Genomic DNA, 13,413 nt, shown 5'->3' with positions numbered 1-13,413 from the left:
GTTGCAATTGTGTGATATAAAGTCGCAATTGTGTGTTATAAAGTCACAATTGTGTGTTATAAAGTCACAATTGTGTGTTATAAAGTCGCAATTGTGTGTTATAAAGTCGCAATTGTGTGATATAAAGTTGCAATTGTGTGATATAAAGTTGCAATTGTGTGATATAAAGTTGCAATTGTGTGATATAAAGTTGCAATTGTGTGATATAAAGTCGCAATTGTGTGATATAAAGTCGCAATTGTGTGATATAAAGTTGCAATTGTGTGATATAAAGTTGCAATTGTGTGATATAAAGTCGCAATTGTGTGATATAAAGTTGCAATTGTGTGATATAAAGTCGCAATTGTGTGATATAAAGTTGCAATTGTGTGATATAAAGTTGCAATTGTGTGATATAAAGTTGCAATTGTGTGATATAAAGTCGCAATTGTGTGTTATAAAGTCACAATTGTGTGTTATAAAGTCACAATTGTGTGTTATAAAGTCGCAATTGTGTTATAAAGTCGCAATTGTGTGATATAAAGTTGCAATTGTGTGATATAAAGTTGCAATTGTGTGATATAAAGTTGCAATTGTGTGATATAAAGTTGCAATTGTGTGATATAAAGTTGTAATTGTGTGTTATAAAGTTGCAATTGTGTGATATAAAGTTGCAATTGTGTGATATAAAGTCGCAATTGTGTGATATAAAGTTGCAATTGTGTGATATAAAGTCGCAATTGTGTGATATAAAGTTGCAATTGTGTGATATAAAGTCGCAATTGTGTGATATAAAGTTGCAATTGTGTGATATAAAGTCGCAATTGTGTGATATAAAGTTGCAATTGTGTGATATAAAGTTGCAATTGTGTGATATAAAGTTGCAATTGTGTGATATAAAGTTGCAATTGTGTGATATAAAGTTGCAATTGTGTGATATAAAGTCGCAATTGTTTGTTATAAAGTCAGAATTTCGTGATATAATGTTGCAATTGTTTGTTATAAAGTCGCAATTGTTTGTTATAAAGTCAGAATTGTGTGATATAGTCACAATTGCGAGTTATAAAGTTATAAATTGTGCGATATAGTCGCAATTGAGTTATAAAGTCAGAATTGCGTGTTTTAAAGTCAGAATTGCGAGTTTATTTCACAGTGTGCTTTTCAGAAGGAGAGGCTTGCATAAACCTGTCTACACATGTACTAGATCATGTCTGACAGATGCTTTGAGCCTAAACCCTGCATCTGGTCCTGACCCAATCTATACGCTTTATTTTCTTGCTTCAATAGAATCAGAAATGCTGCGATAATCTTAATCTGGCATTTAGGGGGTCTATAATCTCTATTCACCAATCCTGACCCCCCTAAACGCAGCGATACCTTCACATCTATCTTACATTAGCCACGGATTACTTTCCTCATCCAGAGACACAACAACAGATGCAGATCCTGCGCTGCGGAAAGGGTTAAAAGAGCGTTCCGGTGCAAAACACATTACATCCGCAGCCGGTGGTTCATTTACACAGATGATCATTGGAACTCTGTTTGTAAAAATTAACTAAAGTCTTGATTGCAGTAATGCAATATGGCTCATATTAATATGTCATTTGTGCTGAGCAGAAACACACTTTTCCCTGCTCCTCAAATACATAAACCAGTCAAACATTACAGAAATGTATTTTTTTATTTCAATGAAATTTACGTACTATATTTTAGTTCGATAATGTTTTTTGTTTAATATTGTGTATTTTTAGGGGATTTTATGGGACTAAATTAGTATTCATAATCCATTTATTCACTTTTTGAGCATAGATCTGAAAATTTTATATTTCCAACTTAAACTGTTGTAAATCTTGAACGCTTTAAAGTGACAGACTTCAGTTTGATCTCTTTTCAAAGACGACATTTGACAGATTATTGTTGAAGTGAAAAAACTTTTAAAAAGTTACACAAATGTATTGTTATATAAAAAAATGTACTCTAAAAGGGTGAGAAAATCAAAGCCATAAATATAAACAAGTTGTGTTCAAAATGTGAGCCTGATATCTCAGTAAATGAGCTTTCAGTGAGATTGTGTTCGGCTGCAGTACCGAACGCGTCCACTAGAGGAAACTCGTCTCCTGCTCATTTCCAATGCGCTCATTTTTGACCGCGAGGAGCACAAGTGTGACTTTTTTTTTTTGGACCATTTAACTTGTTTGAATCCTATCCATGATTTTTTTTGTACCATTCCGATGAAGAATAAAAAAAAAATTTTTTTAGACAAAAATGACAGAAGAGTACCAGTCGTTTATAGAGAGCCTAAGCCCCTCCCCTTCCGGTGGACCACCATGTGACCTTATTTCGGAAAATTCGGCGTGCGATTTTCACATAAAACTAAACGTTACTCTTCTGTTTTACGACAAACTGCGACTTTCTTGACTTTCATAATTATCTTTTAAATTGACAAACATCATGTGTGTAATTCAGGGCACAGTTCAGATGGAATAAAAAGATAAGTTGTCTCTCGCCATTGACTACCATACAGATTTTTTCAGAAATAAGGTCCCGTGACATTGCAAACAAGCATAGACGTTCCAGACGGCATTCACAGTAGAGGAGGGGCGGAGTTATGAGGTTTGACTGACAGCTTGAGCAGCCAATAGAGTTTCGAGGTTTAGTCACAAGCTCTTTTGAATACTTTTCATTGGTTAGATATATGCAAAACCAACATATATACATAAAAGGTGACCAATAGTAATGATTTATGGGGGGAAATGAAGAGACAAGGTTTCGGCCTGATATATAATTTAAGAAAAGTTCCTTTAAAGGGATACTCCACTTTTTTTGGAAATATGCTCATTTTACAACTCCCCCAGAGTTAAACAGTTTTACCGTTTTCGAATCCATTCAGCCGAACTCCGGGTCTGACGGTAGCACTTTTAGCATAGCTTAGCATAGATCATTGATTCTGATGGGTCCAGTAGCGTTTTAAATCGGAAAAATATTGAAACTCGTTGGTCATTTGGAAAGAAATGCTACTGGACCCATCAGAATCAATGATCTATGCTAAGCCATGCTAAAAGTGGTACCGTCAGACCCGGAGTTCGGCTGAATGGATTCGAAAACGGTAAAACTGTTTATCTCTGGGAGAGTTGTAAAATGAGCCTATTTACAAAAAAAGTGGAGTATCCCTTTAAGCAAAGCAACATGACGGTGTTCAGTGAAGGCCAGACTCTGAGTGCCATGTGAACAATGAGGTACAGAAATAGGTCAAAGCACCAGGGGGTTTACTTTCCTTTAAGAGGGGTTTACACACGGGCCGTGTCTGCATATACAGGCCTAAACCACAGAAGAATCATCTGCCAGTGGATTAAATAAGGTCATGGCAATAACAATGGCTGTCTGCATTAAAAATGAGAGATATTTCACAAATATGCATTATGCTGTCAGGAGGTTGATTATGGTTTTTATGCTTTTTTTTATGGCAGTCGGTCGTATTAAACACCAGACCATTTCTCTCCCGTGTGAATTTATGTGTAGTATTTAGAGGGATTCCGAGAAAAATAAAACATTAGGAAACGGTGAATAATGCGTCTGAAATCCACAAAACATCATTATTATGTAAATGAGACGCTATGAACAAACTATAAAGCAGAGAGGCTGATGGGAAATGCAGAAAATATTTTGGTGCACGGATTTGCATATGTGTTATAGATTATTGCTGATAAATTAATCAGTATAATGAAGCTAATCGATCATACAGGGAAAATGATCACAGCTTCTTTAAGAAATAATACTTGAATATTGCATTACCCATGAAAACTAACAAATCATATTATATTGTTATTGAATGATCACGAAGCTATTCATGGGGAAATATCTTTACTTTAAATCAAATTTACTTTAAATATTTGATCAAATGGGTTTTTTTGCGCATCAGATCAGTGTTTATTTGGCATAAAACTTCAATAATCTTGATCAGAGTCACAGTATCAAACTTGAACACATAACTCACTGACACTAAATGCAACTAATACAACTCGAAAAAGTTCAAAACAAACTAAATATTAAACTAAATATTTCACTACACAACAGAAAATGTGAAAAGCTGCACTGGAAAAATACATTTTGTCGTAATAAATTGATTCGCTAAAGTGAATTAGACATAAACCCTAACGCTCAAAATAATTAATTGGTTTGAGTAGGGCAAACTCAAATTAAACAAATTACTTAAATCAAATTAACTTTCATGAGTATTCAGAACTTTCTTTTGAGTTCACGAAACTGACACTTTCTAAGTAATCTAAATTGTTTTATTGTTTTGAGTTTTATGAACTTCATTTAGACAAACTTCCGAGCATGCTTTGCCATGACACTCAAACGGGAGGGTAAATGCTCAAATTAAGTGTTATATTTTGTTTTTTGGGTGCAAGATTTGAGAGATTTAGTAGTGTTTAATGCTTTGCTATACTAATTTAGTTTCTGTTATGTCGGGTTTCAATGTATGAATTAACTTATTAAAAAATTTCAAGTTAAGAGCCATTAAAATGTATAAGTACAAAATTGAAATCTGCCAGTTCTGCTTACTTAAACTTTGCATTTCTTAACTTAAATTTGATGTAGCTGATGAACTCAACTGTTTGAGTTCTGCCAACTTACTCGAGTTGAAGCGAGAGAGGGCGGTTACTGGTATCTGGACAGGTTACACTGTTTTGAAGACGGTTAAGCCACTGAATGAGGGGTTCATTTATGTTTAAATAGTTCATTTCCAACACTGATGTGCATGATGAGATTAAGCTCTCATAAGACAATCTGCACTCTGCGTATCTGCAGTGAAGTCTGGAAGCTTGTTTCCGCCACAGAATAAAACATTTTAAAAGATAATTGCGACTTTATTCTGACTTTATAACTCGCAATTCTGACTTTATATCACGCAATTGCAACTTTATATCTCACAATTGTGACTTTATAACACGCAATTGTGACTTTATAACTCGCAATTGTGACTTTATAACTCGCAATTGTGACTTTATAACTCGCAATTGTGACTTTATAACTCGCAATTGTGACTTTATAACTCGCAATTGTGACTTTATAACTCGCAATTGCAACTTTATATCTCACAATTGTGACTTTATAACACGCAATTGTGACTTTATAACTCGCAATTGTGACTTTATAACACGCAATTGTGACTTTATAACTCGCAATTCTGACTTTATATCTCACAATTGTGACTTTATAACACGCAATTGTGACTTTATAACTCGCAATTGTGACTTTATAACTCGCAATTGCAACTTTATATCTCACAATTGTGACTTTATAACACGCAATTGTGACTTTATAACTCGCAATTGTGACTTTATAACTCGCAATTGCAACTTTATATCTCACAATTGTGACTTTATAACACGCAATTGTGACTTTATAACTCGCAATTGTGACTTTATAACCCGCAATTGTGACTTTATATCACGCATTTGTGACTTTATAACCCGCAATTGTGACTTTATAACTCGCAATTGTGACTTTATAACTCGCAATTGTGACTTTATATCACGCATTTGTGACTTTATAACTCGCAATTGTGACTTTATAACTCGCAATTGTGACTTTATATCTCACAATTGTGACTTTATATCACGCATTTGTGACTTTATAACCCGCAATTGTGACTTTATAACTCGCAATTGTGACTTTATAACTCGCAATTGTGACTTTATATCACGCATTTGTGACTTTATAACCCGCAATTGTGACTTTATAACCCGCAATTGTGACTTTATAACTCGCAATTGTGACTTTATAACTCGCAATTGTGACTTTATAACTCACAATTCTGACTTTATAACTCACAATTCTGACTTTATAACTCGCAATTGTGACTTAACATCACGCATTTGTGACTTTATATCTCACAATTGTGACTTTATAACACGCAATTGTGACTTTATAACTCGCAATTGCAACTTTATATCTCACAATTGTGACTTTATAACACGCAATTGTGACTTTATAACTCGCAATTGTGACTTTATAACACGCAATTGTGACTTTATAACTCGCAATTGTGACTTTATATCACGCAATTGTGACTTTATAACTCGCAATTGTGACTTTATATCACGCATTTGTGACTTTATATCACGCATTTGTGACTTTATAACTCGCAATTGTGACTTTATAACTCGCAATTGTGACTTTATAACTCGCAATTGTGACTTTATAACTCACAATTCTGACTTTATAACTCACAATTGTGACTTTATATCACGCATTTGTGACTTTATAACCCGCAATTGTGACTTTATAACTCACAATTCTGACTTTATAACACGCAATTGTGACTTTATAACTCGCAATTGTGACTTTATATCACGCATTTGTGACTTTATAACCCGCAATTGTGACTTTATAACTCGCAATTGTGACTTTATAACTCGCAATTGTGACTTTATAACTCACAATTCTGACTTTATAACTCACAATTCTGACTTTATAACACGCAATTGTGACTTTATAACGCGCAATTGTGACTTTTTATCACGCATTTGTGACTTTATAACCCGCAATTGTGACTTTATAACTCGCAATTGTGACTTTATAACTCGCAATTGTGACTTTATAACTCACAATTCTGACTTTATAACTCACAATTCTGACTTTATAACTCGCAATTGTGACTATAACACGCAATTGTGACTTTATAACTCGCAATTGTGACTTTATATCACGCATTTGTGACTTTATAACTCACAATTGCAACTTTATAACTCACAATTGCGACTTTATATCACGCATTTGTGACTTTATAACTCACAATTGGGACTTTATATCACGCAATTCTGACTTTATAACACGCAATTCTGACTTTAGAACTCACAATTGTGACTTTATCATGCAATTCGGACTTTATAACTTGCAAATCTGACTTTATAACTCGCAATTGTGACTTTATCACGCAATTCGGACTTTATAACTTGCAAATCTGACTTTATAACTCGCAATTGCGACATTACGTCATGCAATTCTGAGATAAAAAGTCAGAATTGTGAGATAAATACAGTATCTATTAATTTCTCTTACAACAGCAGACAATAACCAGTAGTGAATAGGTCACAAAGTTTGATATGACTAACTAAACAAACTAAGGCAGAACAACAAGCAGCTTTGCGATTCAAGTTCTGGATGCTGTTTGTGTTATTGTGTTTTTGGCTCCATTCCTGCTTTGACAACAGCTATTATGTCTTAAAACAAATCCGCAAAGCTTTCACAGGCCCGTCATCTTCACTTATACACCGAGGCAGCGACAGATATAGAGTGGGAAATGGGAACGAAATCAGCAACATAATCCGGACGAGGATCAAAAGGCTTGGATTGGATTATTTCCTATTGCATCACGGGCCCTGAAAGACCTGTTAGATCAAAGGCCGAGATTTTTGGGAGGAGAATGATATGTGAATGCATTATTGAAATGCGGAGACAGGAGTGAGAAGATGAAGACGGATCCGATGTCATAACGGGAACGGTGGCGCGGTCCGTGACGGAGGAACCCGATCCCGAGAGCCATTGTGTGACCGCGTTTGTTTGGATTCAAAGCATAGGAGGAACTATAAGAGCGATCTGGTAACAGGATCGGCCCATGACTGATAGTAATTACTTGCTGTCTACGCGTTTAATAATTGAACGTAATTTCAGATCCAGCGCTTTCTAAAGGAAGAGAATGGCACGCTGTCAAACGCTCGGCACCAACTGTGCTGTTCATAAAATCAAGTTAGACAATTCTTGTTTTTCCATTAAATATTGCAGTATTTATTATAAATGATTTTTCCGTGCCTCGTAATCTTGAATCAGAATAGCAGCGACATCTCTTCTCTTCTGTGATGATGAGGGCGGGGCCACCTGTCACTCACATGAGATCCACCAATAGCAAACCACAACCATCCAATCAGTTCCCCACAGACACAATCAAGCCCCGCCCTACAGTTGTTCTCATCCGAGAAGTGTTTAAAATCCTATCACAACTTCCATTTCATGCAAACTTTAAAGTCCCCCTGTGGTGTAAATCAAGCTTTTAATGTTGTTATGTGTCTATGTGGAGTTATTAATCTGCTTTAACACACACCATGTGTAAGTTCATAAGTGGACAGCATTGCTGAGTATTTTCTGCTTAAAACTGCAGTGAACCAAAGACAGTCTCAAAAACACGGTTTGAAATCGCTGGTGTTTCTGACGTCACACACTACCTTGACCAATCAGATCAACGTGTGATCGTCAACCAGTGGATCGTTCAGTGAATGGAGGCGGGGCTCATTTGCATATTCATAGAAGCGCGAATACCAAATGAGGCAAAGGTGTCGAGTTACATTCAAGATATTTTAAGGCAAGAAGAATTTTTTTTCAAGGACAAAACATTTAAATATGTATTTTTTATGATCAAAGATGAGTTTTAAGGGAGAACATTATTGACTACAGGGGGAGTTTAACTTTAAACACAACAGAACGAGACGCGACGCACATCTAAATCTGCTCAGCCCGACACCAAATCCTCAAATTAATATTTGTAAAAGAACCATCACATATCTGCTCTATAAAAACATCAGTTGATGAAATGTAATGAAATAATAACAAGACTGTTTGCAGTTCCCCGTGTCTGACCCGACAGAGCCAAGAAAAGCAGAGCACACATCAGAGGACCGGCTGAGTTATGAGGTCAGGGCGATGTCATTTCCTGTGTTTGCACCTTACACTTTAACATGTTCATTTAAGCAAACTGACAGTAATGAGCAAGAAGGCAACACAGGTGTTTAAATATGTAAAAGAATGACTTTCTTAATGTTCCCAGACAGTCTTTTTGGGACACGATTCACCAGGGTTGCCAAGTCCGTGGTTATCCTGCAGAACTGGGCTACTTTTAAAGTCCCTCTGTGGTGAAAACACAGCTTTAATGTAGTTTATGTGTCCATGTGGTGTTTTTAATACGCTTTAACACAAACCATGTGTAGATTCATAAGTCGACAGCATTGCTTAGTATTTTCTGCTTAAAACTGCAGTGAACCAAAGACAGTCTCAAAAACACGGTTTGAAATCGCTGGACGTCACAAACTACCTTGTAACCAATCAGGGCTGCGTTTCCCGTACAGCTATATATCTCGCTGCTTAACTACCATAGTACGTACGATGCATCGTTGGAGAAATCAACTAGCGAGTCACGACTGTTTCCCGAAACTGTATCGCAAAGTATCGTTCAACCGCGTTGGTTTATGCCGTCTCGCACGTGGTGGACTAATCACTTATTTTATCAGTTTGAGATCGTATTAACGCTAGATTTTGTCATATAAGTTACAGACATGGCATCTGAAGACCATTTCTAATTTTTCTCAGTTATTTTGCTTTATTACCAGACTCAATATTTGGCTCGTTCTTAGTACCTAGTAACATAGTTGAGCACGTTCGCACATGCGCAGTCTTCAAAAACGGTGCTTTAAATCTCTTGACAAACTAAAAGACGTAAAATACATTTGTATGTATTCTAAATAAATAACACGGGTTGCACTGAATGTCAGCTTGCTTTTTTGCTAAAGATAAGGATTTATTCAGTCTACATCTCATGTAAACTAGAAACTCTGCTTCTAACCACTGTCGTTCCAACCACACAAGTCTGCGATGCTGTTTGCGAACGTTCGTTGGAACGATGGTTTTGGGAAACACCAAATCGTTGAACTATACTGATAACGACGGAACTTGCGACCATAGTTGGCTAAAGGCGTGTTCACACTACAGGATTTTAAACCGTCGGGCTGAACTGTGCGGTTCACACTACATGACTCGCTCTCTGTGAAATCAGGAGTGTTCAAGTTGTTGAGCTGTTCACACACACGACACAACGTGATTGATCCGCAACACAAGGTAACGCACTCCACGAGTTGACAACAACTCTGTCAGCCAATGATTCTATCTTGTGTACAAACCACGTTTTGTCATAAAAAATCACGCGATAAAACGAACCGGAAATGACGCAATACAGCACGTGCGCCACTACCCAGCGAAGAAGAACACAAGTACACAACACGCGAGTTTGTTTGAATATGGACGTAAGACAGAAATTAGTGCTGCAAACTGTTTGCGCGATGATTTGCTCTGAGAAAAAAAAAAACGCGGATTTTCCCGGTGACCTCAACCCATGCCTTGCTCTGATTGGCTGTAGCTCATGACATCACATGTGGTTGAGTCGTGCGACAGCTCCGGATATCTAGCATGCTAGATATTTTTCTGGGCTCGACGACTCGTCCGCGAGGTGTCTGCGAGCGTCTTTGATGCGTTGTTGGCTCTTTCATACTAACAGATTGGCGAGCGTTCATCGGCCGCTAATCCCCCGCGATTTGTACGCGATAACAACCCGACCTGTCGGCGAGCTCAACGATTTGCAAATCAGGCTTAAATCGGGCTTAAAATCCTGTAGTGTGAACTAGGCATTACGATGCTTTCGGGAAACGCACCCCAGATCAACGCGTGATCGTCAACCAGTGGATCTCTGAGCGAGTGGAGGCGGGGCTCATTTGCATATTCAATGAGACAAGGGTGTCGAGTTACATTTAAGATAGCCTATTTTAAGCTTATTTCAAGAGGAAATTAACATTACCCATTTTACATTCTAACAATGAACTGTGCTAGATGATGTGTTTTGTGAGGACTAATTAATATACAGTGAATTGTGTGTAATGCAGATGCATGTTTTAGGAATGGGAGCGGCATATTTTGAGTTTTAATATTTGGGATAGGGCTGATTTTGTGCTATACTTTTGTTTAACCACACTGAGCAAGTTTTGTTACGCAGACCTGGCAACCCTGCCAACTTTCATATCCACTTTGCAGACGCATTTGACTCTGTTTTGAATTGTGGCAGAATCGTCGCACCTCATAATCTGTAAAGTAAAATCTGCGGCCGTTGAGGCAACGAGTCAATTTGAATCACCTTTCATCTGCAAAGTAGGTGGTTATCGTGTTATGAGGAATGGTAAACAGTGTCAAGAGTCCATAGAAACATGTTGGTCAGGTTTTCGGGAAGCACACAGACAGTGCCAAGATTGGAGAAAATGATACAAGCATAAACCAACTCAACTCATTTTTAACGAGAAAAATGATAGTAATTGTGCTTTAAACACTATAAGCCCAATGGACAACACAACCCGAGTTACATTTTTATTTTTAACAGCCTTGTTTGGTCGCCGCACATTTAATGTCAAGCAGCAATCAGAGCGAGAGCTGGAGCAGGACGGGAATAAAGTGTTTTATTAATCAGCAATGTTTGTTGTGCGTCTCTCGCAGGTTCTCCATCATCACACAGCGAACGCAATCAGGCCGTCCGTCCACAGGCTAATGTTCTGTTTGTGTTGGTCTCGGGCGAGACACACAATCGTCTGGCCAGGAAAGCGGAGAGAAAAGCCGATTGTACACTGGACTGGAGGAGTAAGAACATACACACATACTTATAGAGTGACATAAGTAATCAAGCTCAGATTAAATGTGACCCGACCGTACCCCATCATAGTGAACATTGAATAACAGAAGAGGAGTGAAAAACACTTACTGTACTCTTGCATAATATAGTGTAGCCTACTTCTACACAGTAAAAATGTATATGATCAATAAGTTATGACAACATATGTTTTTATATTGCTCATACTCTTCAAAATAAGTTAAGCAACTTTTATACAGCAATTATAAATGGTTAGCTTTTTATAAGCAAAGTTATACCAGATTCAACTCATGTTTTTGTCAGTTTAATGTAATTTAAGTTGAAATGACTTAAAAATCCAAGTTGATACTGTAAAAAGTGATCAGTTGACAACTTGAATTGAGGAAAGCCTTAAAATTATGAAGTAAATAAACTTCATGCTTAATCAAAAAAAATTAAGTAAAGTGGATTTGTCAAGTTCACATAACTTATTTTTTTCAATTAAGCATTACGTTTATTTACTTAAAAAAATTGAGTAAACCCGTTGCCTTCAAATTATTAAATAAGTGAACTAAACACTTTTTACAGTGAAAAATTTAAGGCAGCAAAGTGTTTGCTTAATACATTGCAATAACAATTGCATTGTTATTATCACTCATATTTAGGGTTAGTGATTTAAACAAACCTTAAACGCTAAACTGTAAAAAAATATTGTTGGTGTAACTTAAAAAAGTAAGTTGCCTTAAAAATTTGAGTTCATTAAAATCAAACAATTGAGTTAATGCAATGAAGGAGATTGGTTTAATCAATAGAAACTCAAAATATTATGTTATCTGAACTACATTATCTAAGTTGATTTGACAAAGGAAAAAAAGTTGTGATTACAAATAATTAGGGCTGTCAAAAGATAAATCGCGATTAATCGCATCCAAAATAAAAGTTTGTGTTTGTGCAAAATAAAAACAGTGTAATATATGTGTGTATACTGTGTATAATTATTTATATATATAAAAACACACACAATCATGTATATATTTAAGAAAAATTGGTTATATTTATATATAAAATATTTATATATAATAAAAATTATATAAATGTATATACAGTATATAAATGCAATTATTCCTTAAATATATACATGAATGTGTGTGTATTTATACATAATAATTCTACACAGTACACACACATATATTATGTAAACACAAACTTTTATTGTGGATGTGATTAATCACGATTCATCTTTTGATAGCCCTACAAATAATTAAAATATTTTTTACAGTGTATTAAACTTCAGTTTGTGCTGCAAACATGAAATCCTGCGGCTTGCTGCAGTGCATGTGCTGTTAACCCATTCACTTCACTTATAAAATGGACAAAAAAAGATGCAACTGAACCATGAACCGAGTCTAGAGACTTGATTTGAGAGGCAAGATCTCATGTTAGATTCTGGAAATGCATCTACAGATCAAATGTATACCTTGAATGCAATGCAAGTCACTTCGGATAAAAGCGTCTGCTAAATGCATAGATGTAATCAACTAAAAACACGCTAAAAACACTCAGATCACCGTAGCAAACGCATAGCATAATGTTTTACACATTCTTCTTACTGCAAGCATAATATGACAGAACTCGAATGCTCCTTTTATAATCAAAGCTGTTTAAACGGCTCTTTACTGAACTCAGTCATCAAAATATTGTGTTGAGGGAAGTTCACTTTGAACTTGAATAATCTGATTTGAGTTCAAACTCTATTGGTGATATACAGAGTTTAACTTTAGAGAGTGAGTAACTATTGGCTCATTTGCAGAGTCACCTCAATTCATCAACGCTCATTAAAAATAAATGATCAGTCACTTTAAATCACGGCCAATGTTGACCCTCGCTGAAGGTTTGGTTATAATGCTGCCCTGTCCAAAAAATATTTTTCGAAGTTGTAAATAATTGGAGATTATTGTAGTGTTTTTCACGTTTTTTCCAAAGTGACTTGCATT

The sequence above is a fragment of the Phoxinus phoxinus genome (assembly GCF_949152265.1).
Source record: "Phoxinus phoxinus genome assembly, chromosome: 22".
NCBI classification, from domain to species: Eukaryota; Metazoa; Chordata; class Actinopteri; order Cypriniformes; family Leuciscidae; genus Phoxinus; species Phoxinus phoxinus.
The sequence above is the reverse complement of the archived record's forward strand: the minus strand, read 5'-3'. Positions refer to the sequence as shown.